Source organism: Dermacentor albipictus, chromosome 1 (genome assembly GCF_038994185.2).
Source record: "Dermacentor albipictus isolate Rhodes 1998 colony chromosome 1, USDA_Dalb.pri_finalv2, whole genome shotgun sequence".
Classification (NCBI taxonomy): Eukaryota; Metazoa; Arthropoda; class Arachnida; order Ixodida; family Ixodidae; genus Dermacentor; species Dermacentor albipictus.
The window spans coordinates 100,134,259-100,156,916 of record NC_091821.1 but is presented as its reverse complement, the minus strand read 5'-3'; the positions used below and the strand labels follow the sequence as shown (position 1 = coordinate 100,156,916).

At 46.3% G+C, this 22,658-nt stretch overlaps 1 protein-coding gene across 1 annotated transcript in view; it reads right to left on the bottom strand.

Annotated features, from left to right (window-relative positions):
* LOC135906173 (PH and SEC7 domain-containing protein-like) overlaps positions 1 to 22,658 on the bottom strand; it is a 380,272-nt gene that overhangs the window by 357,218 nt on the left and 396 nt on the right. The window lies entirely within an intron of this gene.

The window sequence follows — 22,658 nt, the reverse complement described above, 5'->3', positions numbered from 1 at the left end:
AAGACAATGAGACGAGACTGCGCCGCTGTCGACAAGGAAGCGAAACCGAATGGAACGTGCGCTGCCCACGCAACTATCGCGTTTCCAAGATGGCGTACACGTTTATTGTCCTTTGACCACCTCGAGCCTTTTGAACCATTTTGCTGGTCAAACGCTGTCTCACGACGAACGCATGCAGCGACACAAGCCTGAGAAAAGTCAGAACGCCTATTAATTAAAAGTCGGCCTCTTGTTAGGAAGGCACGCCCTAAAATATGGTCCGATATACAGCCGTCTATGTCTCATTTTTTTTTATCAACAAATGCGGCAGTCCGGGAATGAAGTCGAAGCGTATTATTAACAAAAAAAAATCACTATAGCATTGTTCGTAGACAAAACAGACACAAATCCACAAACTTTTCAGCGTTATATTCGCGTTCTCTCTCTCGTATATCACACAAACCGCTTCTTTTACTCTACCACAGCGAACCGACGGTGTCATCCCTTTCAATAAGGGAATCAATCAATCAATAAAAAAAATCTACCGAGGCTGTTAATCGTAGCGCGAAATTTTTATTTTAACATCAACATAAAACGGAGCGATCGTTGCGGTACGAAGGGGCCATAACACACAATGAAATATTGAGAGCACATCCCAATTTGTTATAACGCCACAAAAGCGCAACATATAAGACGCTAATGCACGGAACTACGGCGCTACGCTTCTGGCAGTCGAACACAATGGCGCACGGATTTCCTTTTCAGGAAGTTCGGCGGGCTGTTTCGAGCAGCCTTCCTTTTCGGACCATTTTGTTTTCTTCAGGCCTGATGAGGAGGTGATATAACGGTGCCCAGTTATAACCAGCTTCGACGGCGTAGAAAGCATGGCAATTTACAGCGCGCAACGCGGTCCCGAGGCATGTCGGCACTGCACTCGGTGTTAACGTGCAAGATCTGCAGCTACTGTTAGGTGGGCAACAAGCCCTACAATACCCCGCGCCGCTGTGACCTAAACATTCCTACGCTTTAACTGGTTCGGGTATCGAAGTATAATTCCCTCTTGCACTTTTGTGCTCTTCTATGCTTGACCTATTTTCATTTTCTTTCTCCCTCCCCTTATACTACAACCGCGGAGCAGTTCCGGTGTGTGTGTGTATATATATATATATATATATATATAATGAGGTGCTTCCCCTAAATAGAAGTCGTCGCAGCTTTTGTACATGCGAAGCACGCATTTGCCACTTTCAAAGTCAGCCAGCTGACACAGATAAACCAACCGAGATTTCGGTGATAATGCGAAACTCCGGGCAATCCTTTTATCATTAAGCTAAAGAAAACGACTTACGGATCCACACCTCCCTGAACAGTTCGCTAGATTTTTAGTGAGATGCAGATTTATTACTGTATATTTATAATAATAATTCACTTAACATATTGCAAATTAAATTTAGAGAATTAATAATGCACAGTTAAACTTGAATCATTAATCACCTCAATAAAACTGAAATAATTTTATATTATTGTTAATTTAAAGTTATAATTACATTATTTAAAATAACTTTTTTATCATGTAGCAGTTAATATATGCGGAGTTATTATTAGATTTATTATTTATTATATATTTTTATGCCAGCTTCAGCACCTACAATTTTCTACATATCCCTTACTTATTTATACTGCGTGTATTCAGATGTTTATTTATTTATCCAATTAGGCCAAAGCCGTAAGGCGCCTTTCACTGTGAACTAGCCTCATCTCAATTACGATACATACAGTACCACTATGAAACTACCGAGGTCAGGTCAAGCACCAAAAAATTTATTTCAATGCGCGAGCCTCTGTACATAAGCAAATAACCAAGCAAACAAACCCGAACGACACAGACGCCAGCACACGACTACAAGGATGCAGAGCAACAGCGCTGGCGACTCCGTGAGACGTGCGTGACAGCCGCAAGCCAGACGCAGTCTGCGGAGGTTCACGTCACGAGCAACGTCATCCGGGTCGCATGCGTTGTCCTCTGAACATTTGAATGGAAACGTATACGCAGGCGACACAAAATTCTAATGAATTTCATGGCACCATGCAGAAACTGCTTATGAAGGCTTAACGAACCAGGAAGAAATCTCGCAGACGCAGAACCTGACTGACGGGCCTTGAGAGGCAATATATATTGAGAGGCTTGAGAGGCAATATATATATATATATATATATATATATATATATATATATATATATATATATATATATATATATATATATATATATATATATATATATATATATATATATATATATATATATATATATCCCAGGGTTCTAATAGTACACATAAATACCCAAGAAAGTGGATGGGAAAACAGCGCCGCGGTAGCTCAATTGGTAGAGCATCGAACGCGAAATGCGAAGGTTGTGGGTTCGGTTCCCACCTGCGGCAAGTTGTTTTTTCATCCACTTTAATTTCCATTATTTATCGTTTCATTACTTCACTTATTAAGCACACGTAATTTCCCCTATGTTGTGCTTGGTGTCAGTGTTTGTTGGCTTCTTATGATATGACTATATATATATATATATATATATATATATATATATATATATATATATATATATCGGGCTTCGGATTTTTACTTTGGCTACTTTTTTCTTCAACAGGCATCCGAACCACGGTACACAAACGCCTTTGCATTCCGCCCTCATCGGAATGCCGTCGGGAATCGAACCCGCTACCTGGCGCTCAGCAGCACCACGTAGTATAAGCACAGGACCACCAGGGTGGGCACAGACGCACAATCTTCTAAATACGATTCCAACAGCGTTTGGAAGCGACTTGCAGGTACGCACCCAGTGCGAAACTATAGAAGGCCACTTTCTGAAAACCATCCACTATGTACTGTGGATATCTTTCTCTTCGTTATTATTACATACAATCTATGTACGAATGGATTGCTTTAAACTATCGCATGCGGCGCATGCCACAATTATACGGAATTGTGTTCATAAATATAACGCAGTTATGGTCATACGGACTGTATACCTTAAGGGCCGGATATATTTGCGCGATAAAGCTCAACGTTTAATCGCATAGTTAACGAACATCCACTAATTAACGGTTTATTCACTCATTTTTAGGGAGTTGTCAGATTACATGTGCTTAGCAAAAACATTGAGAGTAAATTGTTTCGAAATATCCGCCGCCATATGTCCAACTAACTATATCGGCGTTGCCGTTACTAATTTCCCAAAGCCTCTCTTCCGCCGTTTGGGGCCGAATTAACTGGAAATCAGCGAGAAAAGAAACTTGGCATAGGACAAAGCAAGATGTATGCACTGAAAGATAAGCAGGGCAATGTCATCAGCAAGTTCGGTGATATAGTAAAATCATCACAACAATTCTATACTGACCCGTACAGTACCCAGAGTAGCCACGCTACCTTTACTGAAGTGATGAACAGGATATAGAGGTACAACATGGCAGCTAACTTCGATACAAGGACGTAACAATGTGAACAAGCACGAGCGCTACAGCGCTCGTGTTTGTTCACAATGTTACGTCCTTGTATCGAAGTGCGATGCCATATTCCATCATGATTAACCAACTAGTCCACCAGTATGTCTTAAGTATATATGATAAATAGCCTCCTCCCATAACTAACGATGAAGTTAGAAGGGCCTTGAAAGACATGACCCGGAGAAAAGTGGCAAGATGGAATAACAGTCGATTTTGTCAAAGATAGAGGAGATATCATGTTTGAAAATTTTGCGGCCCTTAATCAATACGCAATACCTCACGACTTTAAGTGTACCAGATACCTGGAAGAATGCCAATATTATACTAATCCATAAGAAGGAAGACGTTAAAGAATTAGATAATTACAGTCGCCTTAGCTTTCTTTCAGTATTGTATAAAAATATTCATCAAGGTAACTTCCAAAAGAATCAGGGCAACACTTGACTTCAGTCAACCAAGAGAACAGGCTGGATTCAGGAAGGGTTACACTACAATGGATCACATCCATGTCATCAATTGGGTAATCGCGAAATCTGCAGAGTACAATCAACCCCTCCATATGACTTTAATAGCTTATGAAAAGGCATTTGAATCAGTAGAGATTTCAGCACTCATAGAGGCATTACATAATCAAGGAGTACAGGAGGCATACGTGAATATCTTGGGAAATATCTACAAAGATTCCAAAGCTACCTTAATTCTACACAAGAAAAGTACGAAGATACCTACAAAGAAAGGGGTCAGGTAAGGAGACACAATATCTCCAATGCTATTCGCTGCGTGCTTGGAAGAAGTATTCAAGCTATTAAACTGGAAGGCTTTGGAGTGAGGATCAGCAGCGAATATCTCAGGAACCTTCGGTTTGCATCATGACATTGTCCTGCTCAGTAACATTGGGGACGAATTGCAACAAATGATTGAGGACCTTAATAAGAAAGTGTAAGAGTGTGGTTGAAGATTAATATACAGAATTCAAAAAAGATAATGTTCAATAGCCTGGCAAGGGAACAAGAATGTAGGATCGCCAATCAGCCTATAGTCTTTGAATGAGTGCGTTTATCTAGGTCAATTATTCACAGGGGACCCTGATCATGAGAAGGAAACTTACGAAAGAATAAAAATGGGTTGAAGAGCGTACGGCAGGCTTCACCAAATCCTGACTGTGAGCTTAACACTGCCGCTGAAACGAAAATGCACAATCACTGCAATCTACAGGTGCTAACAACTCGGGCAAAAACTTGGGAGGTTAACAAAGAAGCTTGAGAACAAGTTAAGGACCGCGCAAAGAGCGATGCAACGAAGAATGTTAGGCATGGCGTTTAGAGACAGAAAGAGAGCGGCGTGGATCAGAGTGGATCAGATAGCAAACGGGGATAGCCGATATTCTAGTTGACATTAAGAGAAAAAAAAAATATGGAGCTGCGCAGCTCATTTAACGCGTAGGGTATATAAACGGTGGACCATTAGGGTTACAGAATGGGTACCAAGTGAAGGGAAGCACAGTCGAGGAAGGCAGAAGACTAGGTGGGGCGACGAAATTAGGAAATTTGAAGGCGCAAGTTGGAATCAGCTAGCGCAAGACGGGGGTAATTGAAGATCTCAGGATGAGGCTTTCGTCCTGAAGTGGACATAAAAATAGGCTGATGATGATGACTGGAACGCCAATGATTTATTTCGCACATTTTGTTCACGGACATCTAGGGAGTAGACCTAGCCTCGGAAATCCTGCTCATTAAATATTTCATTATTATCCGGCTTTATATCTACAACTGTAACACAAGCCTAAATGTAAATGATTTTCAAAGCGATTTCGACAAGCTTTTCAGTTTGTTTAATCAAAGTTGGTCAATCAGTTGCTTGGACACTGCGATTTACCATGCATGTAATGTCCGCCTCTTCTACAGTAATGCACCTCAGGAGGTAGAATAGCGCTGCCGCATTTCTTTGTCTTCTTCTTTTTCGTTCTTTCCTTTCCCCGTGTTAATTTACTCGAACTGGAAAAGAAAAAAGAAACTGCTCGTATTTCAAGTTCGCGTACACTACGCTCCGGTCGCTTGACCGGAACGCAAACTATTTCGTTAGACCCATTAGCCGTTATAAACCCATTCGCCAGCGTTTGTAGCGACCGGGAAAAGGGACTGAGTGAGGACCCAAACGGTGACGCGGCTCGGGAATCCCCTCAGCCAAGGATGTCTAAAACCAGCGACAATCTGACTACCACTGCGACGCGGCGGCACCTAATCAGCCTGCTCCACCGCACGCTCTCGTCGTCCATCTAGCACGAAGAAGCAGCGGCCGGCGCAGCCGAGCGAGCCGAAGCGCGAGCCGGCGGAAGAACTCGGCGGTCTGCAGGAGCGCGAACCTTTCAACGGAGCGATGCCGCTCCGGAAGTTCCGCGGGAGGCACGCCACCGGTCCTCTGCGGCGGCGCCAAAAGAGGCGTTTATCGGACGCTTCTTCGCAAAAAAAATATCGAGGAGGGAGAACATCCCCTCGTCGTTCCTCATTTCTTCGTATACGGGCGCGGCGGCGCCGCGGTGGGCTGCGGGTGCTAAAAATACGCCTCCCCCGGACACAGCGGCGACGGCGCGCATGGTGCACACCCTGCGCGGCGGGCCTCGCGCACGCAGCTACGAGCAAACGAACACCCCAAACTCCCTGTATGTTCGGGGACACGGGTATGGCATGCTCTTTTCATTTTTACAACACAAAAGTGGGGAGAACAAGAATAATTCGGCAAACGAGGGGATCTGGGGAGGTATTCTGCAAGAAGCCACCTGGTGGAATTTTGCAGAATACCTCCCCTGTCCAATTCACGCACCTTAACTACAGACACGAAAGCTTAATTTGGCAAAGAGGGGCGTACAGTGTGCCGCGAGTAGTGCGCCAAGGCGGCTGGCCTGTCAAGAGGACGAGAGCAACTGCAGGGCGAGGTTATGGTCACGCTTTAGATCGGCTTCACGAGCTTTTCACATGCACAAACAATGCATCGCAGTGTTCATATAGTTGTAACGTAGACGTAAGGACGCACGCAAAGGCGCCCTTTTAGCATCAGAACACGGCTCTTCGAGCTGTTCAGACTCAGTTCACCAGAAACAAGAGTTTCCTACAATAATTACTGGTGGGCACTCTGGCACCGCAAATGTTCAGTCACCATGGGAATGATGGGAAGTATATGAATTTGTATGATCTTCATGCTTGTGGATTCAAACGTTATTGTGGCTTTGTTTATTATGCTTTATATGCTTTCATTGTCGTAAATTTCAGAGCAATCTATTCTTTTCGAAGTGCAGAAGACACTGCGAACACGCACAATCGCTACTAATCGCAATGTTTGAGCTGGTCGAGGTGACCAAACCGAAACTTACCAAGCGTCTTAAGGCACTAGCCTGCCCGCAATAAATTCGTAAGGGCGTTTTAGGTCGCTTGTCAATGCATGCGTTCGTGGCGTAATAGTTTGAATATTGGGCTTCTGTGCTGGAGGTCCTGTGTTCGAATCCTGCCTTCGGACAATTTTCATAATGTTTGTTACCGATCACTTTGTTTAAAATGGGTTGTCTAAGTCACGAAGCTGTTTGATGCCAGAAGGACGAAGTTTAGGCAAATCCATGTACAGTCGACCAAAAAAGTTTACGGACCACGGGGTCTCAGAAAATGCTAAATATACGAGCTGCCTTTAAAAGTAGCCAGTAAAACCGTACATCACAATGTTGTTCGTATATACCAGTAAATGCTGGAAATGGGAATATCAGGCTGCATTTGGAGGCTGCGGAGATATTCCGCTTTTTGTGAGGTCTCTTGGTCCGTAAACTTTTTTAGTCGACTGTACTTCCCATAATTCCCATACTGGAACAACCGCTCCCATAGTAGCTCCCGTAGACACTAGTGCCAGAGTTCCCTCTAGTAATTATTGCATGAAACTCTATGACCAGAAAAACTATCATAAGAGAACCACATTCAGTCAGTCATCTTGATACTACATAAGAACTTGAAGAAAGCGCAGTTAGCACATGACGCGCCCTCAACGTATTCTGTACGCGTTTGCCTTACAGAGACATGGGAACATCTTAGTTGCCTCGATGTAATATCCCCATCTGATTCGATGCATGGATGCTGCAATCAGATATACCGCCAGCCACACAATCGTCGCGCCAAAATAAACGAGGGAATTGTTTCGATCTGGCGTTACTAACAGTTTGGAAATTGAAGGCGGCTGCGCTCTTAACTTCCAGAGACAACACAGCACCGGCTCAGCACTTGCCGTTTTCACAATGCAAAGTTGTAAACTAATACTGCGATTCCTTTATGCGCCATAGATTTCAAAGAAACGTCGATAACTCGTTCATGTGTCATAGTGAACGAGATACACATAACACGAGACAGAACAAAAAATGACAGCATAGCAAGTTGGTGGAAAGAGCCCGCGACAACCTTTTTCAAAGTGCGTCACAAGCTTTTCATTAAAAAAAAAAAATCGTCGCAGCGATTCTCACCTCGACGGTTTGTTTTGAATACAAACAGCAACCAAGATGTCGGTGCCCATGCAAGCTGCGCCCGCGAAACAACAACCAGCTTTGTGTCCACAGCTTTCAATATCGCACACAGCTCCAATTGAGGCTGACTATATCTCACAAAGCAACCTAACAATCTGCCACGCAAGTTCTCACAGCCCCTTGAATTAGGCACATCGTCAGCCGAGCACCGCAATCGGAGTAAAGCTGCCCCGCAACGACCAGAAGAAACACGCACACAAGATCTGCTCTGGTTAAGCATGCGACAACAGGGCTCTGTTCCGTGCAGCAATAAAAAGTTTGCTGCAGAATGAAGCCTCATGACTGCGAAAGCGCGGAGACGGAACTTCTCTGTGCACGTCGCCGCAATAATACAGCCGTTGCCTCGCACCGCTAAAACGTAACCGCGCGACACAAACGGAAGCGGCACCACTGAAGAGTTCGACAGTGGGCTTTCATCCAGAGAGATTATTCCTGCACACTTTTCCCAACCATGAAAGAAAACAGTCTGCAATAAGAGACTGCCACCATTGCGCGAGGAGTAACTGCCCAGAAAACAGCACGGAGACAGGACTCACGTGTATATACCATCCAATGGCCGCTGGCTCCTAAAAGTAACAAAAGTGCAACAGTTGTTCCATGTGGATGCTTCCTCTCTCTCTCTCTCTCTCTCTCTCTCTTTTCTGAGAGCGCAGCGAGCGTATCGATCAACTCCAACAGCATAAGCCTGTATATTACGGCGGTTAAGGAAGTAAAAACATATGCAGAGGTGCAATTAGAGATGCGCCATATCAAATTACCCAGCAAGGTGATCGTGCGTCCAGTTGGCCGGAGTTGCCGGTGTAGGCCCCGCCGGCATCCCAAGGCATCTGGCTCCGTTGTGTACTTTCGAATGTAACACACAAGCATGCTTACAGTGCGAATTTCAAAGTACCAGTTTTCTCCTAGTTGGGCCGTTTTCGCGCAGAAGTAGTTCTCTGAAGTTTTTTATCGGCAGAGTGTTTGGTTCTCTAACAATGGTAATGTAGTCCTCCTTTGCCGATAAACAATTTACTATACTCAAGTAGGCGCTGTCAAAATCTATCACGCCACGGCAGTCCGCTGAGGGAAGTTATAGCGCGGTGCTTCCATCCTTCTTCGTTCTTACGTCTGGGCTTACACCAAGCTTCCGCTCACGGTAAAAGGGGTCGTTTTGAAATTGCAGAAGGGCAATATACAATATTACAGCTTAAGAAATGTGTACCTGGAAGCTTTCCATTCAGCCATTCCGTTGAACCAACGGTCACAAACCTCATACATCGTGGTCTATTGTAAGCCGCGGCACCTGGCTGTGTATAAAAGTATAGCAGCAAGTGGTAGATATGATGACCACAAGATATGAAAATCAGGGGCCCCCATTGCGCAAGCGCAAAGATATAGGAGCAGAAAAATGAACAAAAACAAGGGCGAACCAGGTGCAAAAGCCCGCGCAAATGAACCAACAATGCCGGAACATCCTTCATCGCGCAAGCCTCAATTTACTGATAAACACGCGATAGAGCACTGGGCGCGATATTTCGGTCAAGACTAAACTGCACACTCGCGGTGGTCGTAAAAGAGAGAGAGAAAAAATATCTTAGGAAACGAGAAAGCTCGTTTCCGCGCCTTCTGCGAACGCGCCTTATACGAAGCGAGCCGCGAACGACGACAGTAAATGCCGGCCAAGGCAGGCAGCCGGCAGCGCTCCCGGGCGAACAGACAAGGCGACGACACCATTAGCGCCCTGACAACGCAAAAACAACGAAACGCCATTAACGCTCGCACGAAAAAGATAAATAAGCGCGCGAGTGGAACGAACCGAAGAAGACGGTTTCGCCTTTCAAAAGCAACACCGCGCCTGCACCGGGGCGTAGTATATATAATACACGGAGGCACCGCAGCAGACGAACGCGATGTGTGACACACATTTCAAGGCAAACTGAGGCGTAACCTGAAAGGGAATGACGACGGCCACGCAACGCTAGGAATAAAGAAACCAGGCAAAAACAAACTAGAGCGGTGCCCGGGTTCCGCGCAGTAGTGCCACAGCGGCGACGAAAAGCGAGAGCACACGTTCACGCCGCCGCACAAGTGGCGCGCGAGCGGCGCCTATCGATTCCGCATATCGCTCGCGCGCCCCGAAGGCCCGGCTATCACTTTCTCCACAGTCGTCGTCGCATCCGCGCTGCCGGACCCACCGGTTCGTCGCCCCATATCCTTCGGGCGTCTGCAAGGCCGCGGCGCACAATGGGCGACTTTCGGGCAGCGCGAGGCATAAACAAAGACGCACGGGGAAGGAGTAGCGAATGGGCGACGGGGCCCAACGAGGAGCGGCTACCTCTTCCGCCTGGCCGTTTGTTTGTTTGTCCTTTGCCTCCGCGTGCCCCGAGCAGTTGTCACCTGGCGGAATGAGGACGCCGTGGTCTGGCTTAGACTGGCCGCAAGCGCTTTCTCTCCGGTCGATCCGTCACGCGATAATAATTACCGATCCTCTTCGGCATCTCCCCTCACCGAAACTACATCGCGAGCGTGTATACGAAAATGCCTCGCTTTATCGGAGCGAACGTGTGGCGCATACATGTTGACGAAGAGGTGGATGTTCGAACGGCTACTAAGGTGCGCCGCCTCTTACAGTTTCTACTGCTGTCCTGTAGGCGCTATCCTAGTGGAATCAGATGGCATTCAAGCCACGAAAAAAAAAAAGAAATCAGAGAGAGAGAGAGAGAGAGAGAGAGAGATCGACCTAAACATTTTGAAAGTGCATTTACCTGAAAATATCTCTGACGTATACTGCCTCTTTATCGAAGTTACCGCAGAGGCCTGGTTTCGCACTCGGCGCGTTTGGCATAGAATGGGCCCAAAATATTCCATTTTGCGAGTACGGTCGTCGGCTGGTCCGATTAGCTCTCACGTTTTTGCTTTTGCAGTCCGTAAGGCCGCCTCTGCTCCCTTAGTTTTCAATTATACGTACTTTCACGATTTCCAAGCGCATCGGGAGCGCATAGTCACGAAGTTATCGTGCCCCTGCGGGAGCCAAAGCAACACCCATAGTGACAACGATACACAGTTGAGCATGGCCGGCGATTCTCGAATTGAATCCCACTGCTCATGTACGCTATTCAAACATACGCTATCGTAATACCACAGCAGTCGGTGATGCTCGTGCAGATTCGAAAATGCACTACATTATTTGCGTATAATACAGTTTGCATGTCTGTCAAAACGCCGACTTGACAATAATGATAATTTTGTCAAAGCAATCGACGGCCAAATGTAAAACGCGCGCATGGAAATATTGTGAAAACGTACGTACAGTCGGCTTAAAAATTACGGACCGCAGTATGAGAAAACGTTCAATTTGCAAGCCGTTAACGAGCATATATATATGGCCAGTAAAACCAGACAAAGCCATAGGTATATGTCGTTGGCACCGTACTAGTACGCTAGAAATCACTATAATATGCTGCGTGCCTATAGGCGGCGGAACAATGTTTTTTTCCCTTGGATTTCATGGTCCGTAAACTTTTGACGCCGACTGTACATTAATAAAACCATATGTACTGGAGGACAAACAAAAAGGCTCATTAAAATGGTGCTGTCCGTAGTTTAATATCTATACTCGCAGGCATACGCTGTCAGTACGGCAGCTAAGCCATGAGCATGATGGCCAGCACATCTTGATGTTATATTTTTCTTCAATCCTCTCGAAGCTATTTGCCCACTGCAAATTCGCTGTATGACAATTAGACTAATTTACCCATTAGTTAATACAATTAGACTGTTTTCAGAAACACGACAAACAAAAATTTGTTCAAAATATCAAAAACGATCACACATTATGAGCGCTACAGCCCGAATTTCATCTCCTATACTAGCTAGATACATGGAAAACACGTACTCGAAAGTGGCGAGATTTCTCTAGGCGCAGCAAATTTAAAAATTAATTAGTTCTAAGTGTAACACGCAGAACTGCTCTAAAGAGAGGTTGCGAGGATACCAGTAAACAGGAATGACCAAAAATTACAATGAAAAAGAAGGTGCAGTGTGATTTCTCAACGAATTCAGTCACGTCACATGGACGCAGTACAGCCCAGGAATTTCGTGGCGGACAACAGGGTGCCTCAATGCACGCGCCAACAAGAAATAATGGGCAAATTACTGCAGCGCCAAATTTAGCATGAATCTATACGGCGAGGCCACGGGAGTGTGACTGACGCAGCCATAGTGACAACTTTCATGGGCGAGTACACGAAAGTTTTGTATAGCAATCGTAAAGGGTCTTCCCGCGTGCAAATAATTTTCTGTGCCGGCGTATAATCCTTATCCTTCTGGAACGCATTCATATCGCATGCTAAATTGACCGCCTTTAGGTCAGGCGTGCCTACTGCGTTCAACTACGGCATCTCCGAATAAGGGATCGTGAAGGATGGTATTAAAACAACCTGCCGTCCCGTACGGGCGCTCCAAGCGAGGAGAGCTTGGATGAACCTTTCAATAAAGTGAGGGAATGGTCCGCGGTAAAGAGCACTTCAAGGTATGTCAAGTTCAGCCTGAGACGTTGAGACGGCTCCAACGAGGTCATACAACACACAGGATATCGGCTGCAAGTGAAACCCGCCTACAGTGCATGCAGTGTGCTCCCTCGCGTGTGCGCCGGTTCGGGTCAGGTCAGGGTTACAGTACCCAAACCCTCCAGCGCGTGTCCCCACATACCTGCTGTTCTCACCCGCCTACACCACCGCCCATCATTGCAACAACGGCACTATCCTCCCAATGCACTTTGGTCGTGCCGATTTCATGTTTTGTTCCGAACCGCGCCTGCAGCAGGAGGCGTGCTGGAGCGTTTGGAGCATCGGCGGCACGTGTCCTGCAGCTTGAACACCTGTGCTGGTATACCTCGAACAAGTAACAGCCAGTGCTCATAACTTATTATCAACAGCAGGTCCAATCTGGTTCAATTATTCGATACTCCATATAGAAAACTCGAAACAACTGAACTTTGCTTGCTTCCATGAAACAGTAAGGGCACCTATCCGGACAATACGAAAGTATTCCAAAGCACTAACATAACAAGTTCACTATTAATTTTATGCACAAGCAGCATGTCTTGAAGATCACATCTAAGTCGCTGCGCGTATAAGCCTGCGAGACCCTACTTTACCAACAACAGCACTGGTCACTTTCTTACGTCTGCGTCCTTAATTTCTTTTCTCCTTACTTTATTTATTACTGTTTCTTTTTCCTGCCGTGGCATAAGAGAGGACATCGCTATACAGCTGTGCAGTAGCAGCACTCGAAGAAAACGTCGCTGCAGAGCGAGTGCCCTCAAAACAGACCCATCACGAATATGGCAGCTGTATTTTCTCTGTACGTGATCCGCCTGCCCAATTCAGAGACTGCCCGAAATAATTAAGTCTGCTCCAAAAAGTTACGAAAGAGCAACAAGGTCACCCAACAGTGCTCTTAAATGTTCTCTTAAACTTGCACTAATCCAATTTCCGGTCAAACGGCGACATAATGAGCTGTTCAAGCGTCGTTTGTTCACAAATGTCCATACAACAGCACACTTATTTAATAAGCACATCGTCCAAACGCGCTTGAGTGTGTTTGTAGCATTTATGTTAACGAGCTGACCAGCACACGCTACCCATAGTTAAGAGCCACCCATCAAGTTGCATGTACGTGTACTGAAGGAGAAAATCGATCAAGAAAGCGTCAACGAAAGGTACAGCCGATAAGTTGCGCCACAATAACGAATTAGCAAAACTGTCGATAACCGTTACATAACCGACCACCTTTGACTATTTAAACAATAAGCACCTATGCAAACCGTAAGCACAAATGAGCAAAATTTTACGGGCCGTAGCGAGGACAAAGCTAAATCGTCGGAAGCGCACCCTTATAATTACGCAAGCTGCGAACAAATTCCCGAGAACGGGGATCTTCTCTCATTCCTTTGGCGGTACTTGCGCAAGAGAGGAACCCTCACGAGCAGTAACATCATTACTGACTGTGCGACATGAGAAGCACACATTAACATACTTAATGTTAGCTGCCAACCAGAATAGCACCTATTAATCAACTGCACCGCCTACACGGCAAACACTAAGTACATAGACCAAGTTGCTGGAAACAATAGAACAATGAATGGTCACAGACAGGAATACGCGCTTTTTTATTCATCATGCGGCCGCAATGGCCGAGGAGCTCGCCGCGGTTATCGCACCGCCGTGTAGTCGCGCGACGGTCGTAACATCCACTACGTTGCTCTGTCGCTAATCGGGTCGTGCTTCCCGGTGATTAATATTGTTCGTGAGAACATTCCGATGAAACACACGCATGCCTATATGGCGTCGGCAACGGAAGGTTTAACCCTTACGTTCTACGCATGACCGACACCATGATCTGACTGAAATCAGCATAGCAGCTGTGAACTGACAGCACGATGACGTTATTATAGTAACTCTGCTGCATTCTATGGAAACAAGAAAACAAAACGGTAAGGTTCTGTTATCTCCATTGATGATGCTGAGATTGATTGATTGCTTGATTGATTGATTGACATAAGGGCACCAGAAAGGCGCTTCCTCTAGTTTTTTACACATATAGCACCTATCCAACATATTTCTTCCAACCCCACGTCCTTCTATTTCACCATATCGCCAGCGTGGCGACAGCGTGGCGGATTCTTCCTTCAGAAAGACGAATAAATAAGAAAAAAAATACGGTAGAGAGACGCGTGTTCGATACGCGCCACAAGCATGACTCGGTAGTAAAGTGATCCGCTCGTGTATTTTGACGTGTCAAACTATGAATGAGGGCGAGGGGTGGGAGGTGAGGGCGGGGGAGGCACGGCTGCGCACCGCCTACAACCCTCGTCCAGCTCGATTCTCGAAGAAGCAGCGCATTCGCGTGCAAATGGAGCAAAACGAGTCTACAGCGGGCCTTGGGTCCCGTCACGCTGTACCCGCCGAGCCACCGCTATCCCCTTCACCACTGCTGCCCGTCAGAACCACAGCGCACGTCGCCCGCCACGTCCGTCCGGCCAAAAGGGACGGCTCAATTAAGAGACTGACGCAGCGCACTGCACAGAGGCTGACGGCAACACGGACGAGACTCATCCCATGGCAGAGATGCTTGCCGAGCGAGCAAGAGGTCCCACTGCGGTGCGCGCACAGTGACATTGGCAGGCTCCGTCCGCGATGAAGGCCGCGCAGCCCGACGTGCACAAGAGTAATACTTTTTTTTTCTTTTTTTTTTAACCTTTGCTTAGTTGACGCCCATCTTGTACTGTCAAGTCAGTCGTTTTCTCATTGTCGTGCGTGGCTGCCCTATACTATAACTCGCTCAATACCAAAGAGACTAACGCGACTATTTTGACGCTTGCTCGGCGCCGAAAAAGGTGATGGTGGAAGAAAACGGAAGGATAAACCTATGTACAGGTTTCGACTTTTCTATGCATTTGCACTGTACTTTTTCTGTTTCTTATTCTTTTCTCGCATTGCGCCTCGACGCGCCACGGTGCAGGCGAAATGGCTGTACAGAGGAGGTCCACAAGGCACAGTCAGCATCGCCCGTTTAGTAAACAGGCACGCTTCTGGATGTCCAAGCATGCTCGGAAAAACATCAGAAGATAAAGTTGTTCAGCGTTTCTACAGGAGCATACTCGGGATGATGATTTATTGATTGATCGTAAATGACTTGATTAGACCAAAGAATGAACACTAACTGCTGTGCTCACGTTTTTGCCTTCGGTAGCCACACCCAGGGCGTACTCTTCAAAGTTCTCTCCCTCAACTTAATGTTGTTGTTTTTTATATTCAGCTAAAATAAGCATGTACATACGTAAACCATTCAAGCGCTCATGTAGCAAATCACAGAAAGTTTTATTGAATGAAGAAAGCACGTCATGACATGAAACCGAAGAGGAGAATGGAATTTCACGGGTGAAAGGCGAGAAGCGCACAGGTAATCCAATGCGCAGTCAGTGACAAGCATCGTTTTGCAGCCCTACTGCAATCTTCCCCATTCCCACCCATCTTGTATGAATATACGTCCCGACGCCTAACTTGAGTTTGAGATCCTATACTAAGGGTATTAAGAGTATGCTACGCTTGCAACTGCGTCGGGCTCTGCTTCAAAGGCATGCAGCAACGGCGATACTGAGGGGAGGGATCTTATTGCGTGAGATCGGCTAAATCAGAACTACTCAACTGCACCACTGGAAGTGAGATTACAAGAAAAAATTATCTCTGAAATCAATAAGGAAACATTCAGAGGTTAAAATAATTCAATTCAGTGGACAATCAAATCGAAAGCGATAACAAAAAAATCACACGGCGGCGACCATAGGGAGAGAAAATAAAAATGTTGCACTTTGCTTTCTCCCCTCGTTAAAATCAAGACCATATGCAGTGGACTAAGGAAATCATAAACAGCGCAGAAGTCAAAATAGCCCCCGACGAGTACGTCGCTGGCTTCTCGCCGCCGAGAGCACGACGTCTGTAAAACCGAGATACCGTTTCAGCAGTTTCAGCGTTTCAGCAGTTCCTCGCATCAGCGCCAAGGCTACGGTACCTACGAACGCAGACTCTTGAGCAGCGAGATGTAGTGCCACAGTTGTGAGCTGTTGCTTGACTACATGGCCCTGACAAGTGGAATTGTCGGCAGGTGTTTACATGAAAGCGTCTCCGCAAGTCGCAGCTGTGGTTTATTGCGCGATTTTGCTTCCATTGTGAATAAATATTTACTCGGGCTCTATGATATACTGAAAACAGAGTTCGCCACTTGTTCGAATGAAATCGCGCAAAGAACGAAACAATTAATGCAGGGCTGCGGCATGGACACTAATTTGAATTGAAAAGGTACAAACAATAGCTTTGACAGCGGTCAAATTCTTACGTCTGCACAGCCACAACACCGCGGAGGACAGCCTCCTGGGTAGTGCTTCTTGCTTCGCGGAAATTGCGTCCGGAATCTCGCTTGTGTGGTATCGTTCCAAGCTGCTCTTTTACGCAAAAGGAACGAAACAGTCGGCGTTGAGCATGCTTGGAACAGCGCGGAAGGAGTGCGGTAAACGCGCACGAATTATAATTAAGAAAACAACCGCACTTACACGAACGTCAGCGAGTGCACCGTGTACAAGTGGATGTTACAAGAGGGATCAGGAGGTGGCGTCGCCATCACGGAATGTGCGACACTTGCCGAGTGCTCGCCCTGAATTTTCCGCTGTCGCTGCAACCCTCCTTCTCCTCTCTGTCTGTTGAAGACCTTTTTGGTGTCAGCGAATATGGAGCGGATTTTCTACCACTGCTTTCACGACAGCTAATCTCGTTACACAGTTGCACTGTGTTCGTAGATGCCGCCGCCTGCGCTTGTCGCTCGTTGAACGACAGGGCACGGAAGGACACCTTGAAGGTGTGTTCGCCCTCCTGTTTGGTCGAAGAAGCCTGTAACTGCCACAGTGCTGCAAGGTACTACTGAAACACGGTATAATCCTTGTAGTCGCCCTTCAATTATGGATATGTACCTTTCTCAGGGCAAAAAGTTCATCCAGATCTCCGAGCGAAGTTATTTATCGTCACAGAAGTGCGCTGAGTAAGACAGGTGGCTTCTCGTGAATCCATGAGGTGGAGGACTTTTCATAAAAGTTGGAATCTAGGCCACAGTCCATATGAGCAACGAGGCCACCGTGGAAAACTATATATGGGATAGGGTGCCTCGATACCACGCTTTTACTGGGCGCTCACATCGAGGACCAATAATGCGGGAAGCAAGCTTCGCGGTTGAAATATACTGTTCCCGGCCCGGGAGATCGGACTCGAGTTCGCCATCTATCCTTTGAGAAATTTCAATTAATTCTCACTACATCTGGTTTGCTACGCTTGGCTTTTCTTTGGTTGGTTCTTCGTGCTGACGGTCTGCTTTCGCTGGAATAAAACGCGCTGAATACAATACAAACAGTGATGTTATATTATGTCAGTTTTTAAATCGAAAAGTGGAACACTTAAATGGTACGTCATTAAATTTGGAGCAAGAACACATTACATTCATTCCGTCCGATCAGAAAATGTAGAAACCTGCCTATACGAATGTTGTAGTTGACGCTGTCGAATGGGGATTTCTAGAGGAAATATTCGGATCGTCCGCTCCATTTAGAGCCGTCCATGCCAGGTATGATCATCTAACGTGAACTCGAAGCGCTTCAAGTACAGACAGCCATAGAAGTAGCGAACGCAAAGCTTGTGAGCTATCCACCCTGGTTAAACAAAAACTGAGTTAGGGTTCTGCGCATGTGCAGTGTCGTTGACACTACTTCTTGGCTAGGCTAATCTGCTTGGCGTCCGCTATTTTAAAAACTCGCTATTCATTAAACAGATGGAACCCGTGCAAATCCATAGAGTGAGAAAGTTTCATGAAACGGAATAAAGTTTGCATCTATTGAAAGTAGCACGAAGTTTTAAAGGGAACCCATAAAAGCTCCATTTAGCCCCGTGCTGACTTCAGGTGGATGTGAACTTTCATGAGAGGAGCTGGTACGTTGGTGTGAAAGAAACAAACAACGCGAAAAAAAAAAGTAAACGGCAGGGAGCAAAAGGAAAGACAAGCGAGTAAAGACTACTCAGAAAATTTAAATTATATATACACCGGGAAACGCGAACCATTGCGTATGCGAAGAGAACAAAAATTCAGAACAATCGAGCGATCAAACAACGAAATGAACGATCAAGCAATGAATCATGCTAAGTGACTGAGCAGTACGATCAATGCAGGCTACTTCTTTACTATTAACCCTGACATGCTATTTTTGTCGCTGAAGGCCTTCCAGTACACGCGCAGAACGCCGCAAAGCAACCATAGCGAAGATGCACAGTTCTCGTCTGCGGATAAAAATATTGATATTTTCTAGGAGCTCACCGCGGCAAAAATATGCCCTCTTTATAATTCAGCACGCTAGATATCAATTAAAACACACTTAGGTAAATATCATCTACTACTCAGCGTTACCCCCGCGACGTATGGCTTAACTTCAAGAAAAAGCTCTGAGCTCCTTAGGTCTATATGAGTGCGCCATGTATCGGTCAATTTCCTGTGCTTTCGCCACCGGCGTTAGTTCCGGTATGTCTGAAATTTCACACCTCTGTCGATCACACGATCAGTTGGGTCAGATGTCATTAACACTTAGCTATTTTCAAGATCTCGGCAGCGGCGCGACTCAAATAGACACGTCGTTCATAAATTTCTTTCCATCGAGTAGCGTATCATCGTGAAATACAGCACGCTTCAAATTTCAGTACCAGCAAGGACAACACCATTTGAGAAGGACATGTGGGACCATCGTAAATAATATCGGCACCAACGAAAACACAGCATCTTTCTCTGCAGCCTACTGCTTCGTAGTTATCCCTTCTTCCTGCTATACGTATATGTCGGTGTGCACTAGGCGCTTAGGTAACGACCCCAAAGCCGCCACCAATTTAAGTACGTTGAGGGATTCCTGTCGTGCGAATCCACAGCTCCCGAGCGGTGTCGCTCATTTCTGCTACTAGCTGACACTGCTCCTGTTGGGTAGCCTGTAACTACATCAAAAGCAAGGCGATCCTAAATTTTGCGCAGTGAAAATTTTTAAATACTGTCGCGGAGCGATATAACATAATAGGCTGCTTGAGCCGGCTTATTGCTTATGCGTATGCACATAGCTTGTAAATGCATCCCGACAACGTTTCTCACCTACCTGTTTCCCACTCTCCGGCTCTGAAAGACAAAGCACTACGGATATAAACATAAATGAAGCGCACAACCAGAGCGTTCCACTCCACAGTTTCAAGTTCCCACTTATTTGTTTTATTCCCGTTCACAAAACGATCTAAAGTGTATATCAAACGTGAGTCAAAAGTATTTACTGCTGGAATCAGAAAGAGGAGCTAAAAAAAAAAAAATTGCAGATCCAACGCACCGTGGGAGTCGATGTTATGCGTATGAATTTTTGCAGGCATCTGGCTATCCAGTATGTTTGGGGTTCCGCAAACCGTTACCAGATGAACCAACGTGTTTGTGTAAATTAAGTAGTTGTGCGTGTGGACCGCCAACGTGTGTGTGTGACGACAGCAGCACGACGACATCAGCACGCCGACTACCACGTCGAAGACGATCGTATGGCAACACGGGCATGATATAAAATTATGGGGTTTTACGTGCCAAAACCACTTTCTGATTATGAGGCACGTCGTAGTGGAGGACTCCGGAAATTTCGGCCACACGGCAAAGGTTCGATTCTACTGTCGGGCATACATTTTTTTTTTTCTTTTTATTAAAGCGAGGCGAGACGGGACCCGACCTACCTAATGCAAAGTGCCAAGAATGAGGCAAAGAACGCTTCGCAGTAACAGCAAGCAGAACTCTACGTGACGTCCGCGTGTGGAGCCGTTCAACGGTATATCAGCGTTTGTAAGCAATTCGAGGCCCACGCAGCCTTTAGAAAACAAGGATTACGTTCTGCTTTACCGTGCGACCTATTTTCTAATTGACAGTTATAGCATCTGTACGTTGCACATGAAAAGAGCGCAAAGGCACGAGACAAAAAATAGCGAATGACACTACTGTCACTCGCTTTCGCACTGCGCATTTGCGTTAATCCCAGAGCCACCTATCGCGTATACAGCGTAGTCCGCTTATAACGATATAGAAAAACAACAATCCGATCGTTAAGCCACAACATACATTAATAGAATAATAATGTACTTTAAAAACACATCTCAGATCTCTATACACGAATTAAAAAAAGCTACTTACTTTTTAAAAAGGAAGATGGTTGCGAAAAGAAATTATAATTTCCGCGAGCAAGGAATTACATCAGGCTGTGTGTTGGGCGTTAACAGCATGAAGGAGGGTTGAAATAAGTGTTTTCCGCGGCATAAAACTGTGCGCCAAACAGTGGGGCGCGCTCATATGTGACCGTCTGCAACGACGCAAGCCAACATGAGCATCGTTTCTTCGTGCCCATTTCTCACAAAAAACGATATATTGAAGAACTTTGCGGCCGAAATACCGTTATGATTGTATTTTTGTGTGTGGTTTCCTTGAGCTGAGTCAATGTGAACGCTGATAATGCGTAAGTGGCTCGTCGTTACAGGCGATATATCCTTATCAGTTAGTCAGGCTGCCACTGCTGACGTACGCGGAGTTAGTTTTATGAGATGCAAGCATCATAACCTTTCTATTCTTCTTGTTCTTATTATTATTATTGCACGAAGAGGCGCTGAAGTGCTTTACAGTATCATGATACGAATGGCGAGTAGGCACCTTGCCTGCTGCACGTATGAAGCGCTGTCATTCTTCTTTTGAACGTTTCTTCGTGTTCAGAACAACAGCAAAGTCACGCGAAATAGAGCCCCTGCAGGCGCCCAAGCTAAGCCACCGCCGTCCTAGCCGCCACGATGCCCTTGAAATGCTCGCATACACAGACAAGCAGGCACAATAAACACGCCGTCCACCCTCACGACGCATGTATGCTCGCAAACCGCCTGCGAACGATTTGGACAGCCAACTGGGAAAAGCTGAGGAGAGAGAAACGGAGGCGGGTGCTCTCGTTCGCTGTGAGCCAAGGAAACTAAAGGTGGAGGGCAGTTTCTCGTGCTATTACGCTGACGTCTATAAAGCTTCTCCCGCTCTCCTTGCCCGGCTGATCTCGTCTTTACAACGCCCACGCTTCTGTGCACACCTACGCGAGGTGAAGCTCCGCAAGTGGACCAGCTCGCGGCCCAAAACTTCGAACATACAAAGAGAAAAAGCTGAAAGCGTGTAAACGATCGTGTCCGAAGGCAGGCCAGTTTGCGAGTTCTGGCTGGTTTAAAGCCCCCCCCCCCCCCTCCTCCAAAGTACGCAAACAATATAAACGCTGAAAGACGAAGCCGAACAAGCCTGCCGAACGGCAGGGAGGCGCTTCCTTTCGCACTTGATCGCCGTTATGACCGGTGTTGCGCAGCCCCAGACGCTATCGAGCGTGGAATGTTACGCCGCAGTTACTCATCGCCGGCCGGCAATATTTCCAACCGCCGCCGTGCAGAAAATAGTAAATTAGGAGGCGACCCTATGAAACGACTCTATATCAGTGCTATCTGTACTGAGCGCACTTTCAGAACATTCTTGTCGGGTCTGTTCATAGTCCAGCTGTCTGAAAGCGAATGGGGCTTTTCCAAACGCTCCGCGATCGTTGCAGATGAAGGATCCCTCCGATTATCGGAGATCCACAACTACAAAATGGAGCTATTCTCGAGGGAAGTTGCAGAATGAATCAATAGCTGTATGCGTTTTTATGCCCTGTACGAGGCTGACCGGCCCCGTAATCTACACACTTAAAGCAATAAAACGAGCAACATGACGGTCTTGAAACAATGAAAGTAAGCACTGTTTCTAGTGGTAACTGAATATTGACAGAATCGCAGCTCTCAGGCACACATGCGATTCTCGCTTCGAGGGCAACTGCACGCAGCTGGCCCCACACGGCGTTCAAGCACCCCTAGAGCGACTGTCATCTAGCTCACCACCCTCTTTCGGAGAAGGGCCCGAAGGTAGCAAGCAACGCCCATGCACTGGATCACCGAGTTCCTGAGAGGGAAGTCGGCGATCACAGCTGTT